Genomic DNA, 18,393 nt, shown 5'->3' with positions numbered 1-18,393 from the left:
CGCCACGAGACTACTACCCCTATCAGATCCGGCTCCGGGTAGTCCCTGCGTGCGCAACGCTGCATCACATAGGCCCAGGGCGCGTCAACTTTTGGCGTAGTCGGCAGGATCTCGTGCCCGCAACCACCGGGTACTGCGTGCCTGAAAAAGACTGTTCAAACTTACCAGTGGTGAAGATTCCCGCCATCCGGCGCCATCTTCTACCTTCTTCCCGCCATCCGCGAAGTTTTCCCGCCATCCGGCGCCATCTTCTGCCTTCTTCCCGCCATCCGTGGAGTTTTCCCGCCGTTGGACGCCATCTTGAAGACGCCGCGCGGGAAGAAGAGGGGCGTGGACTCCGAAAGCGCGCGAGAACTGAAGCCCCGCCTCACGTCCGGACGTTGCGTAAGGTCCTGGAAGGAGCCCAGCAGACGCCGACGTCACAGGAGCGCGACGGAAGGTCCTCAACCCTGACGATCCACTGCGGAGCCGCGGCCTACGGAAGAGGATCATCGCAAGGTAGGCCACGGTCCACTAGGGGGGAAGAAGATGTCGGATATGGAGGAGAGCTTCACTGCCTCAACCCCCGCCAGCGCCACCGCTGCTGCAGTCATGCCTTTCACCATGCCGTATATCCCGGGAGCGGCCTGGCTACCCCAGTACTCAGGGGAGTCACATACTCTGCATGACTTTAGTGAAAAGCTGGATAGCCTCTTCCAGGTGTACCCCCTCACAGAAGACCAAAAAGTGAGCATCCTGGTGGCCCAATTAACTGGGGCAGCCCAAAGGGAGGTAAAGTCCTGGCCACCTGGGGGAAGGACTGTCGCAGGGATACTAACACGGCTGAAGGATACCTTTGATACCCGCACCTCAGCCGAGATCAAGCTTAGATTCTACAGGTGCAAGCAGCGAGCACAAGAGAGTATAAGGGACTATGCACTAAACCTACAAGAGGCCCTGAGAGCCATTAAGCAGACCGACCCTGACGGCGTGGGAAACGAGGACAGGCTGTTGACTGAACAATTTATAGAGGGTTTATATTGCAATGCCCACCGAACCCAGTTGCGGGCAATGGCCTTACAGGACCCTCATCTGGGATTTGCACAGTTCAAGGACAGAGCCATCCGGGTGCTCCGAGAACCGGCACCAGGTGGCGTTGTGACCCACAGACGCCCCACTACCACTTACCACCAAGAGGCGGCGCCCTTGTCGGCAGGGCCTGTGGGAGCTGATGCGCAGGCTTTGAGCAATGACCCGACTCCCGACCTGCACCATCAGGTCCAAGAGCTAGCTAAAAGCGTTGCTGCGCTAACCCGAACTGTGCAGTCTTTACAGGTTTCTACTCCAGGGAAGATCCAGCTGGCATCCGGACCGGAGGACATCCCGTGGCGCCGACCAAGGAGGACCCCACCGGCCAGAGGAAGACCCAGCGACCGATACAACGAGGACGGACAACCTATCTGCCGCCGCTGCAATCAACCCGGACATATGGCAAGGTACTGTCCTTTAAACTGGCACAACCTAGGGTAGAGGGCCAACCCCTAGGAAAAAGATCATCAGGCCCATCAAACTGGCGTGACAAATATGTGGGAGGACGTCCAGTCTTGCCTGTGGTACTGGATGGCATTCCTATGAGTGCCCTACTGGACACTGGGTCACAGGTCACCACCATCCCGTACGTGCTTTTCAAGCAGTACTGGACTGACTCGGATATAACCCGCTACCCTGACGACGACTTGAGTATCATCGCCAGCAATGGTCAGCCCGTGCCACAGATCGGATTTAAAGAGGTGACCATTAAAATCGGTAGAGTCGAGCTGGCAGCCCAGAGACTGATTATTGTGGACATTGATAAGCGCGAGAGTCACCCTAAGATAACTCTAGGAACTAATGTAATTGAAAATTGTCTTGCAGAGGTGATTTTTATTTTACAGCAAGTTGCCAAGAACGCCAGCTCCGGCCAGCAGCGAGTGCTCCAAAAAGAGATCCGGGCACTGATGCGACGGCAACAGGTGGAACTCTCCGGCGGTGAGATTGGTAGCGTGAGAATGTGTGACCCTTTCCCTATTGCCATGCCCCCAAAAAGTGAAATGATGATTTGGTGCCGGGCGGCTATTGGTCTGAGAGGTAGAGATTACCAGGCAATGGTAGAACCAGTTTACTCAGACAGTAGGCCCACCATTTTGACAGCACGGGGGGTGGTCAATGTACGCCATGGGAGGGTGCCCGTTCGCATAATAAATATCGGGAAGAGGGAAGTGTACCTGCCCCGGTATGCCACGCTAGCCAAATTGTATACCATCAATCAGAATTCTATACAGTCCGTAGAACCCTTGCCTCCATCTTCTCCGGAGGAAGGTAACGGCTCTAAACAACAAATGGAGGATTGGTGTCAGCAACTACATTTGGGTACTGACTCCACTCCCTCCCACCAGAAACAGGGAGTCTACCGGGTGGTTCAAGAGTACGAGAGAGTGTTTAGTAAACACCCGTTAGACTTCGGGCGAGTCAAGGGGGTAGAACATCACATCCCCACGGGAGACCATCCTCCCATAAAAGAGAGGTATCGACCCGTACCCCCTGCACACTACCAACACGCCAAGGGGATGCTTAGAGACATGAAGGAGGCTGGGGTAATCAGGGAAAGCTGTAGCCCCTGGGCAGCTCCACTAGTCTTGGTCAAAAAGAAAGACAACACCATGAGAATGTGTGTAGATTACCGGAAAATAAACCGTATCACACACAAAGATGCGTACCCCTTACCAAGAATAGAGGAGTCTTTGGCTGCTTTAAAATCTGCTAACTTCTCCACCTTGGATCTCACTAGCGGGTACTGGCAGGTTCCTGTAGCAGAGGCGGATCGGGAAAAGACCGCATTCACCACCCCGATGGGACTTAGTGAGTTTACCTGCATGCCGTTTGGACTCTGCAACGCACAAGGAACCTTCCAGCGATTGATGGAGTGCTGTCTGGGACACCGGAACTTTGAGACGGTCCTGTTATACCTGGACGATGTCATCGTCTACTCCAAAACCTACGAGGACCACCTGAAGCACCTGGCGGAAGTGTTTGAAGCTCTGGCAAGTTACGGCCTAAAGGTGAAACCCTCCAAGTGTCACCTCCTGAAGCCAAAGGTGCAGTACCTGGGACACGTGGTGAGTGCTGACGGAGTGGCTCCCGACCCTGATAAGATCACCGCAATTAAGGAATGGCCAAGCCCCTCCAGTGTAAAGGAAGTGAGGCAGTTCCTCGGGTTGGTAGGCTACTACCGAAGGTTCATACCCGGTTTCACCAAAAAGGCAGCTCCTATGCAGGACCTCCTGATAGGCCAGTCCAGGAAGGCCAAGAACCAGAAGCCGCCCTTCAGATGGGAGAAGTTGGAAGAAGAGTCTTTCTGCCAGCTGAAGATGGCCCTCACGGGGGATGAAATCCTGGCGTACCCTGATTATAGCCAACCCTTTATCCTCTACACCGACGCCAGTAACATCGGGCTAGGAGCCGTACTATCCCAGATCCAGCAGGGGAAAAACGGGTAATTGCTTACGCCAGCCGAAAACTGCGACCCACCGAAAGAAATCCTGAGAATTACAGCTCATTTAAGCTAGAGTTCCTGGCAGTGGTGTGGGCAGTCACCGAACGCTTTAAGCACTACCTCGCTTCTTCCCGGTTCACCGTGTACACGGATAACAACCCGTTGACACACCTGGACACTGCAAGACTCGGTGCCCTAGAGCAGAGATGGATGGCCCGCTTGTCCAACTATGAGTTTACAATCAAATACCGGGCAGGACGCTCCAATACCAACGCGGACGCCCTGTCCAGGATGCTAAACCTACCGGACGAGGGTGAGGATTCAGAAGATTTGGAAGAGGTCGAACTCCCTGCGTTCCACCGTCATGGGACTATCCAGTATTCCCACCGTGTAAGGGGTAAGCAAGCCGCTACGTTCAACCCCTTACCTCACTACAACTGGGCGGAAACGCAAGACAGTGACCCTGCCGTCCGGCTGGTGAAGGAGATGCTGACTCAGCCAGAAGCTCGCCTTGACCCAGACGCTCCGGAGGAGGCCAAGCAACTGTGGGCAGAGAAGAGTCGACTGTTCCTTTACAAGGGGAAGTTGTGCCGCAGAATGGTTAACTCCCGGACGCATGAACTGATCTGGCAAGTAGTGGTGCCAAGAAGGGACGCAGCTATGGTGATGGAGGCATACCACGACGGGGCTGGGCACTTCAGATGGAAGAAGCTGGAGTTCCTGCTGCGCGGGCGGTTCCATTGGGTAGGCATGAGAGGAACCATCGAGAGGTGGTGCAGAGACTGTGGCCCATGCAACCTAAGAAGGAAGGACCGTGCCAGCCAGAAGACCCCCCTTCAGTCCATCGTCACCCGGCAGCCGTTGGAACTGGTAGCCTTGGATCATGTAAAACTGACCCCAAGCAGAAGTGGCTACGTCTACGCATTAACCATCGTGGATCACTACTCCCGGTTCTTGGTTGTCATCCCCGTCAAGGACTTAACGGCTCAAACAGCAGCTAGAGCCTTCCAGCAGCACTTCTGCCGTCCACACGGCTACCCAGAACAGGTGCTGACGGACCAGGGACCTGCCTTTGAAGCGGAGGTCTTCCAAGAGTTCTGTACTCTGTATGGCTGCCGGAAGATCAGGACGACACCCTATCATCCGCAAACTAATGGACTTTGTGAGAAAATGAACCAGGTGGTGATAGATCTTCTAAAAACATTGCCCCTGGAAGAACGCAGTCTGTGGCCTGAGAAGCTGCCCGACCTGGTGGACCTATACAACTACATCCCTGTAGGTTCCACCAACTGTACCCCGGCTTACCTAATGAGGGCAAGACCCGGTAAGCTACCTGTTGACCTGGAGATGGGAGTCCTGACACCCGAGGACACTTCACCGGAAGCAGACTGGGACACAGAGAGGCAGCAGCAGTACCGGAAAGTACAGGAGAGCGTGGAGCGAAGTCTCTGTCTAGCTAGGGAAAGGCAAGAGAAAACTTACAACCAGTATGCTCCCGCTGTTCCCTTGGTACCCGGAGAGCAGGTCTTGAAGAGGAAAAGACGGCTCCACAAGTTGGACGACCAGTGGGAGAAGGACCCGTACATCGTACTGCCCTCAAGCCACGACAACCCGAAGGTCTGTACCATCAGTAAAGACGGAGGGGAAACCACAACCATTGTATCCCGGGATCACCTGAAGAAATGTCCCGAACAGCTACGGAATCCTGAAGAGGAACAAGAAGACCCTCGACCCGTAGAGGAAAGGGAAGATGTGGTTAGTACTGTGCTCGGAGACTTCCCTCGGTCCTGGACTCAAGTCAATGGTGCAGTTGTGGTACCCGTCCTCACGTTCCTCCAACCAGCATCCCAAGTACTCACGGAGCAACCGGTAGAGCTGGAAGAACAGCCGGTCCAGGAGGCAGAAGACTCCACACAAGCAGATCAGGAGGATCAACCCTCTGCTTATAGTGAGCCTGCCATACCCCTAGTGAGCCAAAGAGCCTGTAGACAGCTGCCCAGTTTACCCTTGACAGCTCCTACACCCTGTAGTTCAGGGCCAGACAGTCAGCTCCGTAGGTCCACTAGGGCCACTAAAGGCCAGTTACCCGCACGTTGGAGAATTTGAAGTGTTTAAATTGTTTTATTTGTGGTCACCTGTCTGTTACTTGTAAATAATTTTGTGTTTCTAGTTATTTTTAGGAGTCCTTGGTGGATTTACCGGGAATCCTTGTACAATTGGTTGTAGCGTAACTTAGGAATGGACTAAAGACTGTTAAGGACTCGGGGCAGGACAGACCCCTACCTGGTTACGTCTCCCTGTTTTGGTGAAATGGACACCTTGCTTTTCTTCAAAAACTGCACCCGGTTGCGGACACGCCGTGACCATTCTAATATGTTTTTTTTTTCTATTGTACCGTTTCTGTTTGTATTGGTTATGTTTTTCTAAAATATGTTTAGTCCCGGAGTACTAAATTTCACTAGGGGGGAATGTGGCACCCCAGGGGTCTGGTTTCCACAGTAACAGCAGTGTTATGTCTGAGAGCAGGTGGGAGGTCTCTTGGTCAGGAATCCTATGTATGCCACACCTCCTGCCCAGTCCTGGGAGGGGAAGGACTTCCCATATATAAACCTGGGGCTGAGGCAGGGTTAGAGAAGAAGAGTAGAGAGAAGAAGAGAAGCAGTGATAGGAAAGAAAGATCAGGAGCTCTGTGGGAGTCGTGCTAAGAGGAGATCAGGGCTGGAAGCTGTAGAGCTCGCCCTGATTGAAGATTTCTTACCGGACCCGGAGTCCGAGGCTGTGGGGACTAACTCCTACACAGCAGCAGAAACCGACCGGCAGGGGATTTCAGGTCCTCTGGCCCAGAAACCCGAAGGCTCGGTCACACGTGTGGGACCAGCACCGCCGTCGTGGAGCGGAAGCTACTAGAAGGCCCCGAGTCACCGGCCATACGGGTGAGCACCACACGGTACACTCAGGGACGTGGGCTACCTTTACCCGCCTCTAGCAAGGTAGCCAGAAGAGTACAATTAGTTGGGGAGGCCTACAACTCCGCCTGGCCAAGGGGGATCCCATCTGCTCAAGGACTGACCAGGCCCCGACCGCTAGCCAGTACTCCGGGAGGGTCTATCTTTGTCACCAGTAAAGACCCTGAACTACACCGTATCGTCTCTGAGTGATTCCTGCTACCCCCATCATCCACGTCGGCTGCCCTGAGGCCATACCCCTCCCGTTGGGGGTTATACCATCCACGCTGCACCATCCTCCCACCGGCCTCAGCGGTTTGCCCTGCAGCGGCAGCTCCATAGCTGCATTCAACGGCTGGCGTAGTCGTTCTACATCTACTGCTAATATACCGCCACTTAGTCTGACTCCCTGGGCACGGACCGGGTCACCGCCACGAGACTACTACCCCTATCAGATCCAGCTCCGGGTAGTCCCTGCGTGCGCAACGCTGCATCACATAGGCCCAGGGCGCGTCATACTCACTTATACTGAGTGCTGTATATATAATGTACTGATAATACAGGGGTGTACTCACTTATACTGAGCGCTGTATATGTCATGTACTGATAATGCAGGGGTGTACTCACTTATACTGAGCGCTGTATATATAATGTACTGATAATACAGGGGTGTACTCACTTATACTGAGCGCTGTATATGTCATGTACTGATAATGCAGGGGTGTACTCACTTATACTGAGCGCTGTATATATAATGTACTGATAATACAGGGGTGTAATCACTTATACTGAGCGCTGTATATATTATGTACTGATAATGCAGGGGTGTACTCACTTATACTGAGTGCTGTATATATAATGTACTGATAAAACAGGGGTGTACTCACTTATACTGAACCCTGTATATATAATGTACTGATAATACAGGGGTGTACTCACTTATACTGAGCGCTGTATATATAATGTACTGATAATACAGGGGTGTACTCACTTATTCTGAGCGCTGTATATATAATGTACTGATAATACAGGGGTGTACTCACTTATACTGAGCGCTGTATATATAATGTACTAATAATACACGGGTGTACTCACTTATACTGAGCGCTGCATATATAATGTACTGATAGTACAGGGGTGTACTCACTTATACTGAGCGCTGTATATATAATGTACTTATAATACAGGGGTGTACTCACTTATACTGAGGGCTGTATATATAATGTACTGATAATACAGGGGTGTACTCACTTACACTGAGCTCTGTTTATATAATGTACTGATAATACAGGGGTGTACTCACTTATACTGAGCACTGTATATATAATGTACTGATAATACAGGGGTGTACTCACTTATACTGAGTGCTGTATATATAATGTACTGATAATACAGGGGTGTACTCACTTATACTGAGCCCTGTATATATAATGTACTGATAATACAGGGGTGTGCTCACTTATACTGAGCGCTGTATATATAATGTACTGATAATGCAGGGGTGTACTCACTTATACTGAGCGCTGTATATAAAATGTACTGATAATACAGGGGTGTACTCACTTATACTGAGCGCTGTATATATAATGTACTGATAATACAGGGGTGTACTCACTTATACTGAGCGCTGTATATATAATGTACTGATAATACACGGGTGTACTCACTTATACTGAGCGCTGTATATATAATGTACTGATAATACACGGGTGTACTCACTTATACTGAGCGCTGTATATATATAATGTACTGATAATACAGGGGTGTACTCACTTATACTGAGCGCTGTACATATAATGTACTGATAATACAGGGGTGTAGAAAAAAGAGAGGGGTCGCTCACTGGTCTATTCGGGTGCTCTGAAGAAAAAAGTAATCTCAATTGCAAAAAGAACTTCGGCACTCCATACATGAAAATATAAGAAATATTGTATCTGGACTAATGTCACTTTGAAAAATGAAGTTTTTTTGCGCATAATTTGGCCAATTTATGTGTGCCCATCAACCACGACAAGGTCACCTTCGTATGATGGGAAACTACGCTACACTACCATTTTTCAAAGTGACATTAGTCCAGATACAATATTTCTTATATTTTCATGTATGGAGTGCCGAAGTTCTTTTTGCAATTGAGATTACTTTTTTCTTCAGAGCACCCGAATAGACCAGTGAGCGACCCCTCTCTTTTTTCTATTAATCATTTTTGGGATCCCGCTCCTGGAGCATTGCAGCAGGTACGTGTTCACACTATTAGAAGTTTGACAGCCTTTTTTCTGACCATGTGTCCCTCCCATTCAGTCACAGGTGGTTTTAACTAGCTCTACCAGCCCATACATTGTAGGTTAAAAGCCCAAGCAGAGACATATTGTCCATACAGGCTTACAGCCCAAGAGTGGCATATCCAGTGGTAGTGTAGCGTAGTTTCCCATCATACGATGGTGACCTTGTCGTGGTTGATGGGCACACATAAATTGGCCAAATTATGCGCAAAAAACCTTCATTTTTCAAAGTGACATTAGTCCAGATACAATATTTCTTATATTTTCATGTATGGAGTGCCGAAGTTCTTTTTGCAATTGAGATTACTTTTTTCTTCAGAGCACCCGAATAGACCAGTGAGCGACCCCTCTCTTTTTTCTATTAATCATTTTTGGGATCCCGCTCCTGGAGCATTGCAGCAGGTACGTGTTCACACTATTAGAAGTTTGACAGCCTTTTTTCTGACCATGTGTCCCTCCCATTCAGTCACAGGTGGTTTTAACTAGCTCTACCAGCCCATACATTGTAGGTTAAAAGCCCAAGCAGAGACATATTGTCCATACAGGCTTACAGCCCAAGAGTGGCATATCCAGTGGTAGTGTAGCGTAGTTTCCCATCATACGAAGGTGACCTTGTCGTGGTTGATGGGCACACATAAATTGGCCAAATTATGCGCAAAAAACCTTCATTTTTCAAAGTGACATTAATCCAGATACAATATTTCTTATATTTTCATGTATGGAGTGCCGAAGTTCTTTTTGCAATACAGGGGTGTAGTCACTTATACTGAGCGCTGTATATATAATGTACTGATAATACAGGGGTGTACTCACTTATACTGAGCGCTGTATATATAATGTACTGATATACAGGGGTGTACTCACTTTTACTGAGCGCTGTATATATAATGTACTGATAATACAGTGGTGTACTCACTTATACTGAGCTCTGTATATATAATGTACTGATAATACAGGGGTGTACTCACTTATACTGAGCGCTGTATGTATAATATACTGATAATACAGGGGTGTACTCACTTATACTGAGCGCTGTATATATAATGTACTGATAATACAGGGGTGTACTCACTTATACTGAGCGCTGAATATATAATGTACTGATAATACACGGGTGTACTCACTTATGCTGAGCGCTGTATATATAATGTACTGATAATACAGGGGTGTACTCACTTATACTGAGCGCTGTATATATAATGTACTGATAATACAGGGGTGTACTCACTTATACTGAGCGCTGTATATATAATGTACTGATAATACAGGGGTGTAGTCACTTATACTGAGCGCTGTATATATAATGTACTGATAATACAGGGGTGTACTCACTTATACTGAGCGCTGTATATATAATGTACTGATATACAGGGGTGTACTCACTTTTACTGAGCGCTGTATATATAATGTACTGATAATACAGTGGTGTACTCACTTATACTGAGCTCTGTATATATAATGTACTGATAATACAGGGGTGTACTCACTTATACTGAGCGCTGTATGTATAATATACTGATAATACAGGGGTGTACTCACTTATACTGAGCGCTGTATATATAATGTACTGATAATACACGGGTGTACTCACTTATACTGAGCGCTGAATATATAATGTACTGATAATACACGGGTGTACTCACTTATGCTGAGCGCTGTATATATAATGTACTGATAATAAAGGGGTGTACTCACTTATACTGAGCGCTGTATATATATAATGTACAGATAATACAGGGGTGTACTCACTTAGACTGAGCCCTGTATATATAATATATTGATAATTCAGGGGCGTACTCACTTATACTGAGCGCTGTATGTATCATGTACTGATAATACAGGGGTATACTCACTTATACTGAGCCCTGTATATATAATGTACTGATAATACAGGGGTATAGTCACTTATACTGAGCACTGTATATATCATGTACTGATAATGCAGGGGTGTACTCACTTATACTGAGTGCTGTATATATAATGTGCTGATAATACAGGGGTGTACTCACTTATACTGAGTGCTGTATATGTCATGTACTGATAATGCAGGGGTGTACTCACTTATACTGAGCGCTGTATATATAATGTACTGATAATACAGGGGTGTACTCACTTATACTGAGCGCTGTATATGTCATGTACTGATAATGCAGGGGTGTACTCACTTATACTGAGCGCTGTATATATAATGTACTGATAATACAGGGGTGTAATCACTTATACTGAGCGCTGTATATATAATGTACTGATAAAACAGGGGTGTACTCACTTATACTGAACCCTGTATATATAATGTACTGATAATACAGGGGTGTACTCACTTATACTGAGCGCTGTATATATAATGTACTGATAATGCAGGGGTGTACTCACTTATACTGAGCGCTGTATATATAATGTACTGATAATACAGGGGTGTACTCACTTATACTGAGCGCTGTATATGTCATGTACTGATAATGCAGGGGTGTACTCACTTATACTGAGCGCTGTATATATAATGTACTGATAATACAGGGGTGTACTCACTTATACTGAGTGCTGTATATATAATGTACTGATAAAACAGGGGTGTACTCACTTATACTGAACCCTGTATATATAATGTACTGATAATACAGGGGTGTACTCACTTATACTGAGCGCTGTATATATAATGTACTGATAATACAGGAGTGTACTCACTTATTCTGAGCGCTGTATATATAATGTACTGATAATACAGGGGTGTACTCACTTATACTGAGCGCTGTATATATAATGTACTGATAATACAGGGGTGTACTCACTTATACTGAGCGCTGTATATATAATGTACTGATAATACAGGTGTGTACTCACTTATACTGAGCTCTGTATATATAATGTACTGATAATACAGGGGTGTACTCACTTATACTGAGCTCTGTATATATAATGTACTGATAATACTGGGGTGTACTCACTTATACTGAGCCCTGTATATATAATGTACTGATAATACAGGGGTGTACTCACTTATACTGAGCGCTGTATATATAATGTACTGATAATACAGGGGTGTACTCACTTATACTGAGCGCTGTATATATAATATACTGATAATACAGGGGTGTACTCACTTATACTGAGCGCTGTATATATAATGTACTGATAATACAGGGGTGTACTCACTTATACTGAGCGCTGAATATATAATGTACTGATAATACACGGGTGTACTCACTTATACTGAGCGCTGTATATATATAAAATACTGATAATACAGGGGTGTACTCGCTTATACTGAGCACTGTATATATAATGTACTGATAATACAGGGGTGTACTCTCTTATACTGAGCTCTGTTTATATAATGTACTGATAATACAGGGGGTGTACTCACTTATACTGAGCGCTGTATATATAATGTACTGATATTACAGGGGGTGAACTCACTTATACTGATCCCTGTACATATAATGTACTGATAATACAGGGGTGTACTCACTTATACTGAATGCTGTATATATAATGTACTGATAATACAGGGGTGTACTCACTTATGCTGAGCGCTGTATATATAATGTACTGATAATACAGGGGTGTAGTCACTTATACTGAGCGCTGTATATATAATGTACTGATAATACAGGGGTGTACTCACTTATACTGAGCGCTGTATATATAATGTACTGATATACAGGGGTGTACTCACTTTTACTGAGCGCTGTATATATAATGTACTGATAATACAGTGGTGTACTCACTTATACTGAGCGCTGTATATATAATGTACTGATAATACAGGGGTGTACTCACTTATACTGAGTGCTGTATATATAATGTACTGATAATACAGGGGTGTACTCACTTATACTGAGCGCTGAATATATAATGTACTGATAATACACGGGTGTACTCACTTATACTGAGCGATGTATATATATAAAATACTGATAATACAGGGGTGTACTCGCTTATACTGAGCACTGTATATATAATGTACTGATAATACAGGGGTGTACTCACTTATACTGAGCGCTGTATATATATAATGTACAGATAATACAGGGGTGTACTCACATATACTGAGCACTGTATATATAATGTACTGATAATACAGGGGTGTACTCACTTAGACTGAGCCCTGTATATATAATGTATTGATAATTTAGGGGCGTACTCACTTATACTGAGCGCTGTATGTATCATGTACTGATAATACAGGGGTGTACTCACTTATACTGAGCGCTGTATATATAATGTACTGATAACACAGGGGTGTACTCACTTACACTGAGCTCTGTTTATATACTGTATTGATAATACAGGGATGTACTCACTTATACTGAGCCCTGTATATATAATGTACTGATAATACAGGGATGTACTCACTTATACTGAGCGCTGTATATATAATGTACTGATAATACAGGGGTGTACTCACTTATGCTGAGCGCTGTATATGTCATGTACTGATAATGCAGGGGTGTACTCACTTATACTGAGCGCTGTATATATAATGTACTGATAATACAGGGGTGTACTCACTTATACTGAGCGCTGTATATGTCATGTACTGATAATACAGGGGTGTACTCACTTATACTGAGCGCTGTATATATAATGTACTGATAATACAGGGGTGTACTCACTTATACTGAGCGCTGTATATATCATGTACTGATAATGCAGGGGTGTACTCACTTATACTGAGTGCTGTATATATAATGTACTGATAATACAGGGGTGTACTCACTTATACTGAGTGCTGTATATATAATGTACTGATAATACAGGGGTGTACTCACTTATACTGAGCGCTGTATATATAATGTACTGATAATACAGGGGTGTACTCACTTATACTGAGCGCTGTATATATCATGTACTGATAATGCAGGGGTGTACTCACTTATACTGAGTGCTGTATATATAATGTACTGATAATACAGGGGTGTACTCACTTATACTGAGCGCTGTATATATAATGTACTGATAAAACAGGGGTGTACTCACTTATACTGAACCCTGTATATATAATGTACTGATAATACAGGGGTGTACTCACTTATACTGAGCGCTGTATATATAATTTACTGATAATACAGGGGTGTACTCACTTATTCTGAGCGCTGTATATATAATGTACTGATAATACAGGGGTGTACTCACTTATACTGAGCGCTGTATATATAATGTACTGATAATACAGGGGTGTACTCACTTATACTGAGCGCTGTATATATAATATACTGATAATACAGGGGTGTTCTCGCTTATACTGAGCTCTGTATATATAATGTACTGATAATACAGGGGTGTACTCACTTATACTGAGCACTGTATATATAATGTACTGATAATACAGGGGGTGTACTCACTTATACTGAGCTCTGTATATATAATGTACTGATAATACAGGGGTGTACTCACTTATACTGAGCGCTGTATATATAATGTACTGATAATACAGGGGTGTACTCACTTATACTGAGCGCTGTATATATAATGTACTGATAATACAGGGGTGTTCTCGCTTATACTGAGCTCTGTATATATAATGTACTGATAATACAGGGGTGTACTCACTTATACTGAGCACTGTATATATAATGTACTGATAATACAGGGGTGTACTCACTTATACTGAGCTCTGTATATATAATGTACTGATAATACAGGGGTGTACTCACTTATACTGAGCGCTGTATATATAATGTACTGATAATACAGGGGTGTACTCACTTATACTGAGCGCTGTATATATAATGTACTGATAATACACGGGTGTACTCACTTATACTGAGCACTGTATATATAATGTACTGATAATACAGGGGTGTACTCACTTATACTGAGCCCTGTATATATAATGTACTGATAATACAGGGGTGTACTCACTTATACTGAGCGCTGTATATTTATAATGTACTGATAATACAGGGGTGTACTCACATATACTGAGTGCTGTATATATAATGTACTGATAATACAGTGGTGTACTCACTTATACTGAGCGCTGTATATATAATGTACTGATAATACAGGGGTGTACTCACTTATACTGAGCGCTGTATATATAATGTACTGATAATACAGGGGGTGTAGTCACTTATACTGAGCCCTGTATATATAATGTACTGATAATACAGGGGTGTACTCACATATACTGAGTGCTGTATATATAATGTACTGATAATACAGTGGTGTACTCACTTATACTGAGCGCTGTATATATAATGTACTGACAATACAGGGGTGTACTCACTTATACTGAGCGCTGTATATATAATGTACTGATAATGCAGGGGGTGTAGTCACTTATACTGAGCCCTGTATATATAATGTACTGATAATACAGGGGTGTACTCACATATACTGAGTGCTGTATATATAATGTGCTGATAATACAGGGGTCTACTCACTTATACTGAGCGCTGTATATATAATGTACTGAGAATACAGGGGTGTACTCACTTATACTGAGCGCTGTATATATAAAGTACTGATAATGCAGGGGTCTACTCACTTATACTGAGTGCTGTATATATAATGTACTGATAATACAGGGGTGTACTCACTTATACTGAGCGCTGTATATATAATGTACTGATAATACACGGGTGTACTCACTTATACTGAGCGCTGTATATTTATAATGTACTGATAATACAGGGGTGTACTCACTTACACTGAGCTCTGTTTATATAAAGTACTGATAATACAGGGGTGTACTCACTTCCACTGAGCGCTGTAAATATAATGTACTGATAATACAGGGGTGTACTCACATATACTGAGTGCTGTATATATAATTTACTGATAATACAGTGGTGTACTCACTTATACTGAGCGCTGTATATATAATGTACTGATAATACAGGGGTGTACTGACTTATACTGAGCGCTGTATATATAATGTACTGATAATACAGGGGTGTACTCACTTATACTGAGCGCTGTATATATAATGTACTGATAATACACGGGTGTACTCACTTATACTGAGCACTGTATATATAATGTACTGATAATACAGGGGTGTAGTCACTTATACTGAGCGCTGTATATATAATGTACTGATAATACAGGGGTGTACTCACTTATATTGAGCCCTGTATATATAATGTACTGATAATACAGGGGTGTACTCACATATACTGAGTGCTGTATATATAATGTACTGATAATACAGGGGTGTACTCACTTATACTGAGCGCTGTATATATAATGTACTGATAATACAGGGGGTGTAGTCACTTATACTGAGCCCTGTATATATAATGTACTGATAATACAGGGGTGTACTCACTTATATTGAGCCCTGTATATATAATGTACTGATAATACAGGGGTGTACTCACTTATACTGAGCTCTGTATATATAATGTACTGATAATGCAGGGGTGTACTCACTTATATTGAGCCCTGTATATATAATGTACTGATAATACAGGGGTGTACTCACATATACTGAGTGCTGTATATATAATGTACTGATAATACAGGGGTGTACTCACTTATACTGAGCGCTGTATATATAATGTACTGATAATACAGGGGGTGTAGTCACTTATACTGAGCCCTGTATATATAATGTACTGATAATACAGGGGTGTACTCACTTATATTGAGCCCTGTATATATAATGTACTGATAATACAGGGGTGTACTCACTTATACTGAGCTCTGTATATATAATGTACTGATAATGCAGGGGTGTACTCACTTACACTGAGCGCTGTATATAAAATGTACTGATAATACAGGGGTGTACTCACTTATACTGAGCGCTGTATATATAATGTACTGATAATACAGGGGTGTACTCACTTATACTGAGCGCTGTATATATAATGTACTGATAATACACGGGTGTACTCACTTATACTGAGCACTGTATATATAATGTACTGATAATACAGGGGTGTAGTCACTTATACTGAGCGCTGTATATATAATGTACTGATAATACAGGGGTGTACTCACATATACTGAGTGCTGTATATATAATGTACTGATAATACAGTGGTGTACTCACTTATACTGAGCGCTGTATATATAATGTACTGATAATGCAGGGGTCTACTCACTTATACTGAGCGCTGTATATATAATGTACTGATAATACAGGGGTGTACTCACTTATATTGAGCCCTGTATATATAATGTACTGATAATACAGGGGTGTACTCACTTATACTGAGCTCTGTATATATAATGTACTGATAATGCAGGGGTGTACTCACTTATACTGAGCGCTGTATATAAAATGTACTGATAATACAGGGGTGTACTCACTTATACTGAGCGCTGTATATATAATGTACTGATAATACAGGGGGTGTACTCACTTATACTGAGCGCTGTATATATAATGTACTGATATACAGGGGTGTACTCACTTATACTGAGCGCTGTATATATAATGTACTGATAATACACGGGTGTACTCACTTATACTGAACACTGTATATATAATGTACTGATAATACACGGGTGTACTCACTTATACTGAGCGCTGTATATATAATGTACTGATAATACAGGGGTGTACTCACTTACACTGAGCGCTGTAAATATAATGTACTGATAATACAGGGGTGTAGTCACTTATACTGAGCGCTGTATATATAATGTACTGATAATACAGGGGTGTACTCACATATACTGAGCCCTGTATATATAATGTACTGATAATACAGGGGTGTACTCACTTATACTGAGCCCTTTGTATATAATGTATTGATAATACAGGGGTGTACTCACTTATACTGAGCCCTGTATATATAATGTACTGATAATACAGGGGTGTATTCACTTATACTGAGCCTGTATATATAATGTACTGATAATATAGGGGTGTATTCACTTACACTGAGCCCTGTATATATAATGTACTGATAATACAGGGGTGTACTCACTTATACTGAGCGCTGTATATATAATGTACTGATAATACAGGGGTGTACTCACTTATACTGAGCCCTGTATCTATAATGTACTGATAATACACGGGTGTACTCACTTATACTGAGCGCTGTATATATATAATGTACTGATAATACAGGGGTGTACTCACTTATACTGAACGCTGTATATATAATGTACTGATAATACAGGGGTGTACTCACTTATGCTGAGCGCTGTACATATAATGTACTGATAATACAGGGGTGTACTCACTTATGCTGAGCGCTGTACATATAATGTACTGATAATACAGGGGTGTGCTCACTTATACTGAGCGCTGTATATATATTGTACTGATAATACAGGGGTGTACTCACTTATACTGAGCGCTGTATATATATTGTACTGATAATACAGGGGTGTACTCACTTATACTGAGCGCTGTATATATAATGTACTGATATACAGGGGTGTACTCACTTATACTGAGCGCTGTGTATATAATATACTGATAATCCAGGGGTGTACTCACTTATACTGAGCGCTGTATATATAATGTACTGATAATACACGGGTGTACTCCCTTATACTGAGCGCTGTATATATATAAAATACTGATAATACAGGGATGTACTCGCTTATACTGAGCACTGTATATATAATGTACTGAGAATACAGGGGTGTACTCACTTATACTGAGCGCTGTATATATAATGTACTGATAATACAGGGGCGAACTCACTTATACTGAGCCCTGTATATATAATGTACAGATAATACA

Source organism: Phyllobates terribilis, unplaced genomic scaffold (assembly GCF_046119375.1).
Source record: "Phyllobates terribilis strain yellow unplaced genomic scaffold, ASM4611937v1 Scaffold_7__3_contigs__length_470593459, whole genome shotgun sequence".
Taxonomy (NCBI): domain Eukaryota; kingdom Metazoa; phylum Chordata; class Amphibia; order Anura; family Dendrobatidae; genus Phyllobates; species Phyllobates terribilis.
This window is presented reverse-complemented; position numbering follows the sequence as displayed.